The following is a 12,303-nucleotide window of genomic DNA, read 5'->3' as shown; positions in this document are numbered from 1 at the left end:
TTAAGCAGTTTTTGAGGTCTTGCTTGTTTGCTTACCTTTAGGATCAGTTAGGATGGTGGGCAGGAGTGATGGGTCTTCTCAGGGACAACCCCTTCCCTACAGAACTAATTTTCTAGGGATATGCAATTGGCGCCGTATTTTAAAATCCACAGCAATTAATTTGTTCCCGTTGTTCTTAGGTCACTGCCATTTTAGAATATTATTTTCTTACAATTTTATTTACAAATGTATAAATACGGTTGAAATATACTCAGAGTCGCGAAGTGATTTCATGCTCTTTATTCAGCTCATAGTGGTGAGGAGGAATGAATGAATGTCCCCTCAAAGTATCTGCTTTATATACATTATTTACACAATGGGCTGCACATGATTGGCTAATTCCGGAATTCTACTGTAAGCCAATCAGGTTGTGGATTCACTTCTATCTGGAGCATGATTGGGTAGTTCCTGCCAACCAATCATACTGCTGCATTGTTCTAGGACCAATCAGACTGCTGCATTCTGAATCCTATTGTTCTAGGACCAATCAGACTGCTGCCTTTTGGATCCTATTGTTCTAGGACCAACCAGACTGCTGCAGTTTGGATCCTATTCAACTCAGTACATAACAACGGTATTCATTTAAATCTGCTAGTTTTAAAATATTATACTGGTTTTAGATTGCTTAGTTATTTTGTGCTAGGCTGCCGCTTGCTTTACATTGGTTTGTAGAATGTTTTAACAAAATAAAGGAATCTTTGTCATGAGTAAGTAAGATGCAAGATGAATTGTAATGTCATACCTAAAGTACAACCTCTGAAACCCTTGTGTTTTGCTGGTTACTTTCTGCTAAAGTTCACAAAGGGCATTGAAAAGCATGCAGAATAACCCTGCATCAAAATCTGGGTTATGCAGAAGTTCATGTCAAACAAAACCTTTCTGCCATATCACCACTAATCTGCCCACAAATCCTGTTTGCTGGCCTGAGGAAAGCATCTAAAATGGAGAAACAAATTACGACAACATACCATGTCATGATCTTCCTGGCCTGCCAAGTTTCATACCAATTGTTTGGGGAGGGATAGTAACTCCAGGTGGGGGACACACCTTGCTCCTTCTGGGCACCCCACCTTCAATTCAGCTCTCACCTGTGGCTCCAAGAAGCTGTCAGCATGCCACAGTGGCCACATCCTGGGAATGGTTTGAACTGAGCTGTTAAACCAGGTGAGGACAGCCAAAGGGTATCAAACTCTTGGTGAGTCAGGAACTTCCCCTGCAGGCACCGGCAGACTGAACAGACAACAGCAGTAGTGGGTCCAATGGTCAAGAAAACAGTTTCTGCACACATTGTAGAGGGAAGTGTGGGGCAGATGGGGCTTGTCACCCTGGGAAGCAGCTCATCTAGGAGGGGGGGAATTCTGATCCTAAACCTCTACTGCTTTGTAAGATATCTTTAGGAGAAGAAAAGGCTAAGGGAGTGAACCCTACACAAATCCGGACTGAAGTCCCTAGGATGGATGGATGGTGTCTTGTACACTTCCTTCCTTTAAAGCCCTAAACAGCCTCGGCCCAGTACAGTGGTACCTCTGGTTACATACACTTCAGGTTATAGACTCCGCTAACCCAGAAATAGTACCTTGGGTTAAGAACTTTGCTTCAGGATGAGAACATAAATCGTGCTCTGGTGGCGTGGCGGCAGCAGGAGGCCCCATTAGCTAAAGTGGTGCTTCAGGTTAAGAACAGTTTCAGGTTAAGAACGGACCTCCGGAATGAATTAAGTACGTGACCAGAGGTACAACTGTATACCTGAATTAGCGTCTCCACCCCCATCGTTCTGCCCAACACTGAGGTCCAGCTCTGAGGGCCTTCTGGCAGTTCCCTCACTGCAAGAAGTGAAGTTACAGGGAACCACGCAGAGGGCCTTCTCAGTAGTGGCACCCGCCTTGTGGAACGCCCTCCCATCAGATGTCAAGGAAATAAACAATTATCTGACTTTTAGAAGACACCTGGAGGCAGCCCAGTTTAGGGAAGTTTTTAATGTTTGATGCATTACTGTATTTTAATATTTTGTTGGAAGCTGCCCAGAGTGGCTGGGGAAGCCCAGCCAGATGGGCGGGGTATAAATAATAAATTATTATTATTATTATTATTATTATTATTATTATTATTATTATTCCTTCTGACAACTCCTGCAGCAAAGCTGGTGCCAAACCTATTGCTCTGCTTTCCTTTGGACCACACCAGTGAAGCCGAGAGGGTGTGGGGGTCTTGTCAACTGGGCAGCCCAGGATCTTCATACACACTGCCCAGGGTTGTGCCTCAGGGAGGTCACTTCAGTGCTGCTCGCCCCTAGAGGCGCACTCCATTATCTCTCAGCTAGAAAGAGGAAAATTGGTGTAGCAAATGAAAGGAAAATCCCACCTAAGCTCTCATGTGCTTGATTTAAAGAGAACTATCTGCTCGCTTGCCTTGGTATATTTTGGGGGGAAGGGGGTTGATTACACAAGGATGCTAATGTCATCTGAAGCTTATATGTGTGTGTGAGAGAGCACAAGAGAGAGAACGATTGTGGCATGAGGGAGAGCTCATACTGTGTGGTCCTGAAACAATGGCTGCTGGAAGCAATCCTTTGAACCACGCATAATTCTTCACGCTACGTTATTTGTCTTGTAATTATCACCCACCTGCTCTATTATGTATAATTCACAAGCTTCCTGCTGTTCACCAGTCTTGCTTGTCTTTTTTTTTAAATTTTTTTATTAAAGGATTTTTTTAACAACAAAAACATAACAATACAATACAATAAACACAACTAACAAACAAATAAAAAAAAGTATAATTTCCAATCTTATTTTCTTGTACCTTACTTCTCCGACTTCCTCATGCCTCCCTTTTCTGTATTCCAATTTCTAATCATTTATTCAGCAAATCTTCCCTTATTTTAATTTAGTTTAATCTTACTTATTCTCCTTATCTTATCCATTACTAATAGTAACCATTTATTTTCTAATCCAACATCATTTTAACTTTCATTAATTTTATAATATTTCTTTAAGTAGTCCTTAAATTTTTTCCATTCTTCTTCCGCTGCTTCTCTTCCCTGGTTTCGGATTCTGCTCGTCATCTCCGCCAGGCCCATGTAGTCAATCACCTTCATCTGCCATTCTTCCAGAGTGGGTAGATCTTGTGTCTTCCAGTACTTTGCAATGAGTATTCTTGCTGCTGTTGTAGCATACATAAAAAAGGTTATATCCGTCTTTAACACCCCTTGGCCGACAATACCCAAGAGAAAGGCCTCTGGTTAGTCTTGCTTGTCACACTGAACTGGAAATTTGCAGCAGCACTTTCCGCAAAAGCACAGGCTTCTGATCTTTTCCAGAACGTAGTCACAATGTATCATGAAGAAGCAACCATTAGATCTGCTCACCGCCGGAACTAGAAATATCAATGCTCAGTCAGGTAGAGCATGAGACTCTTAGTATCAGGGTCATGGGTTTGAGCCCCATATTGGGCAAAAGATTCCTGTATTGCAATGGGTTGAACTTGATGACCTTCATGGTCCCTTCCAACTCTATGATTCTTTGTTCCTATAAGACTGTTATGTTCCTTGACGCCCATATTCTATTAAAAACTTGGGTGTGATTAATTCTATCCATGCCTGAAGTTGCAGGGTTCACACAGTGGAAAGCTCTGCAATAATTTTCCCCACACATGCACACACACAGCAGTTCCATGGACCATTACATAAACAATGGAATGGATATATTTAGCAGCAAACTAATTATCAGGGGGAAGAGAGAGGAAGAAGAAGAAGAAGAAGAAGAAGAAGAAGAAGAAGAAGAAGAAGAAGAAGAAGAAGGTTCGTTATAATTAGCGAACAGTGTATCTTTTGAGAATATGATAGTAGATCCTAGAGCAGTGTTTCCCAAAGTTGGGTCTCCAATTGTTTTTGGACTACAACTCCCATCACCCTTGGAGATTTTAAAGCAGAGGTTGGACGGCCATCTGCCATGGATGCTTTAGCTGAGATTCCTGCAATGCAGGGGGTTAGACTAGATGACCCTTGGGGTCCCAAAGGCACTATCCAATAGGCACCTGTCTCATTCCAGAAAGCACCCCCAAATCACAGGAATCACTGCTAGCTGTGATGGTGGTGGAATACACATGATAAACAACAACATATTGCTGTTCAACTATAACATTTCTGATATCAGGAACGTGCTGTGCTGTAAGATGATTGCCTGTAAAGGCCACAAGAACTTTTAAACATGATTGTAAAATAAACACATAATTTCCATATGTCTACTAAGTCTTCAACTCATTCATTAAGCATAATTATCAGCTGGCATTTCTTCATAATTCTCTGTGGCCTACATATGAATGTGGTCTGCTAGCATGTGACATTTTCATAAAATTAAACGTGTTAGGGTTAAACTTTGAAATAATAGTTCAGAGTGAGGGTTTTTAACTCAAATTCATGTTTGGTTTGATTAATCCAGCCTTTAACCAAAAAATCCATGGATTGTATGTTTAGCATTCTTGATCCAGAACATCTAGATTGATTTGACTCCCTGGTTATTTCCAATACAACCCTAAGATTTATGTAAATGACAAGGAAGTGTCATGCAGATGGGCCCAATGAATGAGTTTTGCAGAGAAAAGATAAAGTATGTTTGCAGCCCCTAACATTTGTATACTTTCAGAAGCAAAGTGGGCCAGTGTGGTGTAGTGGTTAAGAGCGGTGGACTCATAATCTGGTGAACCAGGCTCGCTTCCCTGCTCCTCCACATGCAGCTGCTGGGTGACCTTGGGCCAGTCACACTTCTTTGAAGTCTCTCAGCCCCACTCACCTCACAGAGTGTTTGTTGTGGGGGAGGAAGGGAAAGGAGAATGTTAGCTGCTTTGAGACTCCTTAGGGTAGTGATAAAGTGGGATATCAAATCCAAACTACTACTACTACTACTACTTCTATTCTTCTTCTTCTTCTTCTTCTTCTTCTTCTTCTTCTTCTTCTTCTTCTTCTTCTTCTTCTTCTTCTTCTTCTTGCAGTTTCAACTTACAATGCCATCGAAGAGATCAAAGGAGCTGCAAACATTTTTGGCCTGTTCACCAGGTAGTTGATGCAGGTAGTTATTTGTCTCAAAGGGAATTAAACTCAGTGTCCCATGCAGTCTAACTTTGCTGAGGAATGCATCTAATGACTAGGTACAGTACTGGAACAATCAGATCCAAGTTCCTCTGATGCAATAGTAAGAAACTGTCTAACCTTTTCTTACCTGCTGGTTGGACAAAAAGCACCTAAAACAGAGTTGAGGGCCCTGGGCTCTTCAGACCTGAGGTCCTCTAGATATTGTTGGACTACAGTTCACATCATACCTAATTTAGCTGCATTGTAGACAAATGGAAGTATGATGAGAAATAATTAAAGAATTACTTTTGGAAGTATGATGAGTCTTCTGTGATGGACTATGGTGGAACCCAGGTTCAAATTCCCATGTAGTCATAATGAACCTCACTGGGTGATTATGGACAACTCATTGTATCTCAGCCGCACCTACTTCACAGGGGTGCTGTGAACATAAGATTATGAGGAAGTGGGGACGGTGCTCATTGCTGGAAAGTTGGGGTGTAAATGCAACATATAAACAAAGGAGGAGGCCTTCAAATGTTTCTGCCCCAAAGGTCTAGAACAAAAATATCAGACTAAAAGTAATAAAATATTGCCCCACCGACTGACTTTGAAAAAAGAATTTTAGAACAGCTCTGTCCAGAAGTATATCAACCCTGGGACAGGTAGCAGAACTTCTCTCCTGAAATCTCCAGCGAGTCTTCCTCTTCATCAGCACAAAGTATACCTAGGCCTCTGTTGAAGAACAACTGGGGTGCCAATGGATGGCAAGACCTGACTCTAATGAAGAGTGCCACCTGCTGGCACTGCCTACCATGAATGAATCTGCCGTCATGCGGCTGAAATAGCTTGATGCAAAGCATAACAAGCAACACCTTCCAGCCAGCTTTCCAACGTTGACAGCAAACAAGACACATCTGGATGAAAATGCAGCTCTCTTCCTCAAAGTGTCAGGTTTTTCTGTTGAGCAAACCTGCTTTATTGTGGGTGGCGCTGTGGTCTAAACCACTGAGACTCTTGGGCTTGCCGATCAGAAGGTTGGCGGTTCGAATCCCCGCGACGGGGTGAACTCATGCTACTCTGTCCCACCTCTTGCCAACCTAGCAGTTCGAAAGCACATCAAAGTGCAAGTAGATAAATAGGTACCACTGTGGTGGGAAGGTAAACAGTGTTTCTGTGTGCTCTGGCTCCCATCATGGTGTCCCATTGTGTCAGAAGCAGTTTAGTCATGCTGGTCACATGACCCAGAAAGCTGTCTGTGGACAAACGCCAGCTCCCTTGGCCTGAAAGCGAGATGAGCACCACAACCCCAGTCACCTTTGATTGGACTTAACCGTCCAGGGGTCCTTTACCTTTCTTTACCTATTGCTGCAGTAGTAAAGCTCTGAGGCTTTTGCCTATAATCAAGTGATATAGAAATTTTATGAAATAAATAAATATCCTCCACCTCTCTGGGCTCCAGTTGCTGAGTCACAATAGTCCAGCATAGATTTCTGAATTAAAATTGTAAATGGAGTTTTAGAGGATTTTGTATAAAGCATTTTGGGTCTGAACTAATGCGGTGACCATGTTGGTACTGGAAATATTTTTTAAAAAAATGTCCAGTAGCACCTTAGACACCAACTAAATTTGTTCTGGCTATAAGCTTTCATGTGTATGCACACTTGTTCAGATACACTGAAACAGAAGTCACCAGACCCTTATATAAAGTGGGATGGTGGGGTGGGGTTTTTCTCAGAAGGGTAGTAGGAGATGGGTGATTGACTCAATGGGTATGGTAAACCTGTTGACGACTGGTTGGTACTGTGTAAGACTCCAGACCTCACTTTCATCTTATTTGGATCTGTAGCAATAAAATTTTTATTGTCTCTCATCCAGTGGGATACCCTGGCTGCCAACTGAGGAAAGGTGAGGGGGAGAAACACAAAACCTTCCCTCATAGGAAAGTTCGCCATGTTTCCTGGGAGTCCACACTATTCATCACTGTCCTTCAGAAGTGGACCATTCCTTATCAGCGAAACACTAAGCCAAGGCAGCTGCTCTCATAAGTGCCTGCCCTTTCAAATCCACATAAAAGTAAAACAGATATGCTCCTTGCCTGTAAGTTGCAATTAACACTGCTGAGTCAACTGTCTTTAAAACTGTCCAAAAATGAAAACAAACAGATTAGAGCAAAAAATTGCTTGCATTATCAACTAGTGTAGTGTAGACTTCTTAGCCGGCCTTTCCCTTGCTGCACTGTAAATAATTCTCTGTAAACTCCAAGCTTACAGACTCTGAAAGCACAAACGTTGATTCAACAAATGGGTCACCAACCTTTTTTAGGACCGGTGGGCATATTTTCAGTTTCGAGAAAGTACTATGGGCGACAGTCAGAAAATGGCTGCTGGGGGTGTGGGTGTGCGGCATGACACAAAGAGCAGGCAGAAGGACATAGCATGATACTTTATCAGGGAGAGGGCTCTCATTGCTGTCCCCCCAGTACGAGGAAAAATATACAAAACTACGCCAATATACAAGGTGGCAACAGCACAGACACTCTCTCAACACAAACCAATGCTTCAAGTTAAAAGAAAGGAGTTTCCCACTAAAGCTGACTCAGAAACTCCAGCGGGTGCAGAATGCCAGGGCGAGGCTCCTTACGGGGTCCTTGCCGCGGGATTACATTCATCCAGTGATTTGCCAGCTGCACTGGCTCCAGGTGGAGTACAGGGTCAAGTTTAAGGTGCTGGTTTTGACCTTTAAAGCCCTATGCAGCCTAGGACCCTCATACCTATGGGACCACCTCTCCTGGTATGCCCCGCGGTCCACAAATAACAACACTTTGGAGGTCCCAAGCCGCAAGGTGGTTAGATTGGTCTCAACTAGGGCCAGGGCCTTTTCGGTACTGGCCCCGACTAGGTGGAACGCTCTGTCACAAGAGACTAGGGCCCTGCGGGACTTGACATCTTTCCGCAGGGCCTGCAAGACAGAGCTGTTCCTCCTGGCCTTTGGTTTGGACTCAGTCTGACCCTTATGTTTTCCTCCCCTTAAGGTTTTGATTTTTGGGCTACTATTAAAATGAGGCTGCATTTTAAATTGTATTTTAACCCGTATAAATAGTTTTTTTGTTTGTTTTTTGTTTGTTTCCCCCCTATTATGTTTTATTGTAATTTTATTGGTGTTAGCTGCCCTGAACCCAGCTCAGGCTGGGGAGGGCGGGGTATAAATAAAAAAATATTATTATTGTTAAACATAAGGAAGAATTTTCTGATAGTAAGAGCTGTTCCAAACGGACTTCTTTGGGACGTTGTGGACTCTCCTTCATTTGAGGTTTTTAAGCAGAGTTGGGATGGCCATCTGTTATGGATGCGTTAGTTGAGATTTCTGCATTACAGAGGGTTGGACTAGATGGCCCTTCCAAGTCTTATGATTCTATGACCTTGGGTTATAAACTAAAATATGCATGTTAGGCATACCTGATCCTATAGAATACAACTTGACTCAAATGCTTAACTGTGCTTAAAACCACGAATTTCACAAGAGACACATATTCATAGCGGAGCGCATGCAACTCTTCTGAATCCTTGTTTTTGACATGGAGCGACTTATGTTTTTTACAAGCTTAACCAACTGAGGAATAGGCAAATATCACACAGCCCATCTTAACTCTTTCCGGGCCGGGTGGGCGGGGCTTCCCAATGCGTTAGTACCGTATTTTCTTGCTGATGTTTCTGCAGCATGAGCAAAAATAGATAAAAAGTCATTATTTCGAGTCAATGGTTTGCCAAGATTAAACTGCCGTCCCCTGAGTCCCGTTCTGCCTTTGCTTGGTGCAACATTAAAAATAAAATAAAAATCCAGCCAACTAAGGCTTCTACTTGCTCCCCTATGTATATTTACTTGGGAGTAGGCGCCACAGACGTCGGTGACTTTCACCGCTGAGCAAACGTGCATGGGACCGGGTTGCACGTGAATTCAGGCTCCGGCAGTAGATCTAGGAAAAGAATCGGGAGCTGGAAGGGACCTATTTCCTGTCATTGCAGGCGATCTCTTATTGGTCGCGCGTGCGATGGAGCAGCCGCAGAGGAAGGAGCGGTAAGAGTAGATCGTGCATGCGGAAATGCCGGTGCTGCAATGAGCAATAGGAGCGGGTAGGGGGGAGGGGAGAGGTGCTGGAAATATGATCGTTGGTCCTTGAACTTGTCAGATCAACAGATCTTCTCTCCATAATAAGATAACAATGCATCTTTTACAGCATGCAGTCTTTCCAGGACTGCGGGGGGGGGGGGGGTGCGGTCAGAAATGAAGATTACGCTGGTTTGCCTTCTGCCTATCTCATAGTCATTATAAAATCAGCCCTTGACGTCCAGATGTCAGGATGGGAGATTATTAGTAACGTCACACAAATACCGCTCCCTGCTCCCAAATCTGAAGTGTGCAACATTTTAAAGGATTTGGGCATCTGTAATGAAGGCACAATAACACAAAAGGGCTATTACCAGGTTCCATTTATTTTGCATGATGAATACGTATAATGCAGTACCAGGGGCAGATCCTTGCTTTACAAAGAACAAAGCTGAACGAAAACGAACCATCTTAACAAGGAGGGGGCAGGGATTCAGATGCCATGAAATATTTTGGTTTAAACCAGGGTTTCCCAAACTTGGGTCTCCAGCTGTTTTTCGACTACAACTCCCATCATTCCTAGCTATCAGGACCAGTGGTCAGGGATGATGGGAACTGCAGTCCAATAACTGGAGACCCAAGTTTGGGAAACCCTGGTTTAAACCACACACACACACACACACACACACACACATATATATATATATATATATATGGTTATATGTATATATGTTCTTGGATCTTATTCTGCGAACCACATTCTTGTTGGTTGCCTGTTCATATCCTACAAGGTACTATTTGATAAATCACCATAAAGTTCCCCAAACCTGCATGATCAAATGCACTTAGCAGAGTAACATGCACAAACGAGAGCTTGTCTGCATGTGTAGAAAGCAGCAACTGTGTAGCAATTACCATTTAATTCAAAGGCTGGAGGGGAAGAACTGTAAATTATCTGGTGTTGCAGAATTAAGTCTTTACCAATATGGCCCAAGCCTATCTCTGCAATAACCACTCACCTGCGTAACTTTCAGCAAAAAATGAATTATCATCCAGAGATTGAAAAATATACGGATGCCGTGGCCAAGGTAGCTTTTCCTTTCCATGTTCACAAAAAGAATGTGATTTTTATTCATGCACCCTGCCATCTAGAAATGTGAAGCCTTCCCTGTCCGTCCACCCTCCCCCCCCCAACTAGCCAGGTTTGAAACTGTAGCTGCTGAAGTGGAGCAGGACTTTTGCATGACACTAAAATATGGGAGATGGTGTTTTAGGAAGCCATCCTGTCCCAAGATGGGTGGAATTAATCTTTGTGCACACAGCAAGCAGGTTACTCGCACACAACTTTCACCTACTCACTTGTAAAACCAATTCATTCATACACTCTTAAGGTTTGGGTCCCAAAGCATATATATCTGCAACACGAACACTGTTGGGCAGCACCAAAAGACAGGGAAAAATAAGGATGGGAGCAACAACAGGAGCAAGGAAATGTTTTATTGAAATGTAGGGAGTCAATTCCACATATGAAAACCTTATTTTTTCCAATACTATATTTAGAAGACTCAATTGTCTCATAAATGAAATGTTCCATTCTAGCCATTTTATCACTTCGGAGATACTTGATGCATTGTAGCTCACTTTGACCAGTTTTGAGAATTCTTGTTAAAACCAGCTCATGTACTGACCCGACAAGGGAAAGCACAATAATACTTAAGTCAGTAAAAAAAAGCTCACATTTACCACCTTGTATTCCAAGGGGCTTCAGACTGTTAAGTTTACTACATCTCCAGTTACAGTAATCTTCCCATCAAGCAGTAACACATTGAATCAATAGAAAGTTTTTCTAAAGATAAGGAACTGGGTGCATCCTTTCCTTTTCTGACTGTAGCAATGCAGATGAAAATGTCTACTAGGAAGCTGGAATTTAATGGCAGTCCAGGTATCTCAAAAACTTTTCACTGCCCTGTGCACAGCTCGTTTTAAATTTAGTTGCTATTGTAAAGTTGGCATCTTGAAATTTAAACACTCTCATTTCAGCACTAGTGGGGTTTGTTTTTGTTTTTTTTTACATGAATTTATTTGTTGCTTATTCTATCCTTACCAAGAAAATTCTGTGCATACTAGCAGGTAAATCCCTGACACCCTAGTATGCATTTTGGTCCTAATATGCTACAGTATTATTAAAAAAGAAAATAAAGTTGTTTTCTCAAATGATCATGTTGATTATTATCAAGATTGAGACTGGAACAAGTTTTATTTCAAAAACTGCCATTTACCTACCAATCCTAAAAATAGGTGAAACCCCATTTCTATGACTAATGGTTTTGCTGCATTTTATGGAATGCCATTTTAAAAATAGGACCAGTACAACTCCTGTAACACCAGTGCATTGGGGAACCTGCTTAGTAAAGACAGCTTATGATGAATAATCACCTGCAAAAGAGGAATACATAACAGCTTTATGATGGCGATTATCCCCATTTAAAAAATATTTTATTACCTAAAAAATAATAATTTAGTTTTATCAGTTGTATTCATCCCATAATACAATTATAATCATGTAAAGAAAAGGACTGCAATGGTGCTGCCTCATCACATCTCTGCCATATTCCACACTGGTGGGGTCTGAAGAGAGGTCAGTATGATTAAGAAGCAGAAGAACACAGGGTTCAAAATTATACCAGAAATCCACATGTATACAACAGGTTCCCCTCTTCAGACCTTTCCCTCTGCTGTGGCCTATGTCAAAGTTTCAATATAGTTCTACCTGCATGAGTGCAATCCAGCTCTCTTCTTCACACCATTATAATCATAATATTGGAAGAATACCCTTATATGGACAAGACAGACTGGCAGGGGATATGATTCAGCCATTGTGTGCAGCCCCTTTGTTGTGATTACAATTCAATGAATTAGAAAGCATAAAGCTACTGTATCAGTGGCTTGAATGGCCAAATTATATATTTATACACGTGTGTATACACATTGCTAGTATTTCCATGTGCGTGTAAAGGAGGGAACGATTCAAAATTGCTATTCACATATACAGACGTACCTTGGAAATCGAACGGAATCTGTTTCGGAAG

Source organism: Podarcis raffonei, chromosome 12 (assembly GCF_027172205.1).
Source record: "Podarcis raffonei isolate rPodRaf1 chromosome 12, rPodRaf1.pri, whole genome shotgun sequence".
In the NCBI taxonomy this organism is placed as follows: Eukaryota; Metazoa; Chordata; class Lepidosauria; order Squamata; family Lacertidae; genus Podarcis; species Podarcis raffonei.
This window is presented reverse-complemented; position numbering follows the sequence as displayed.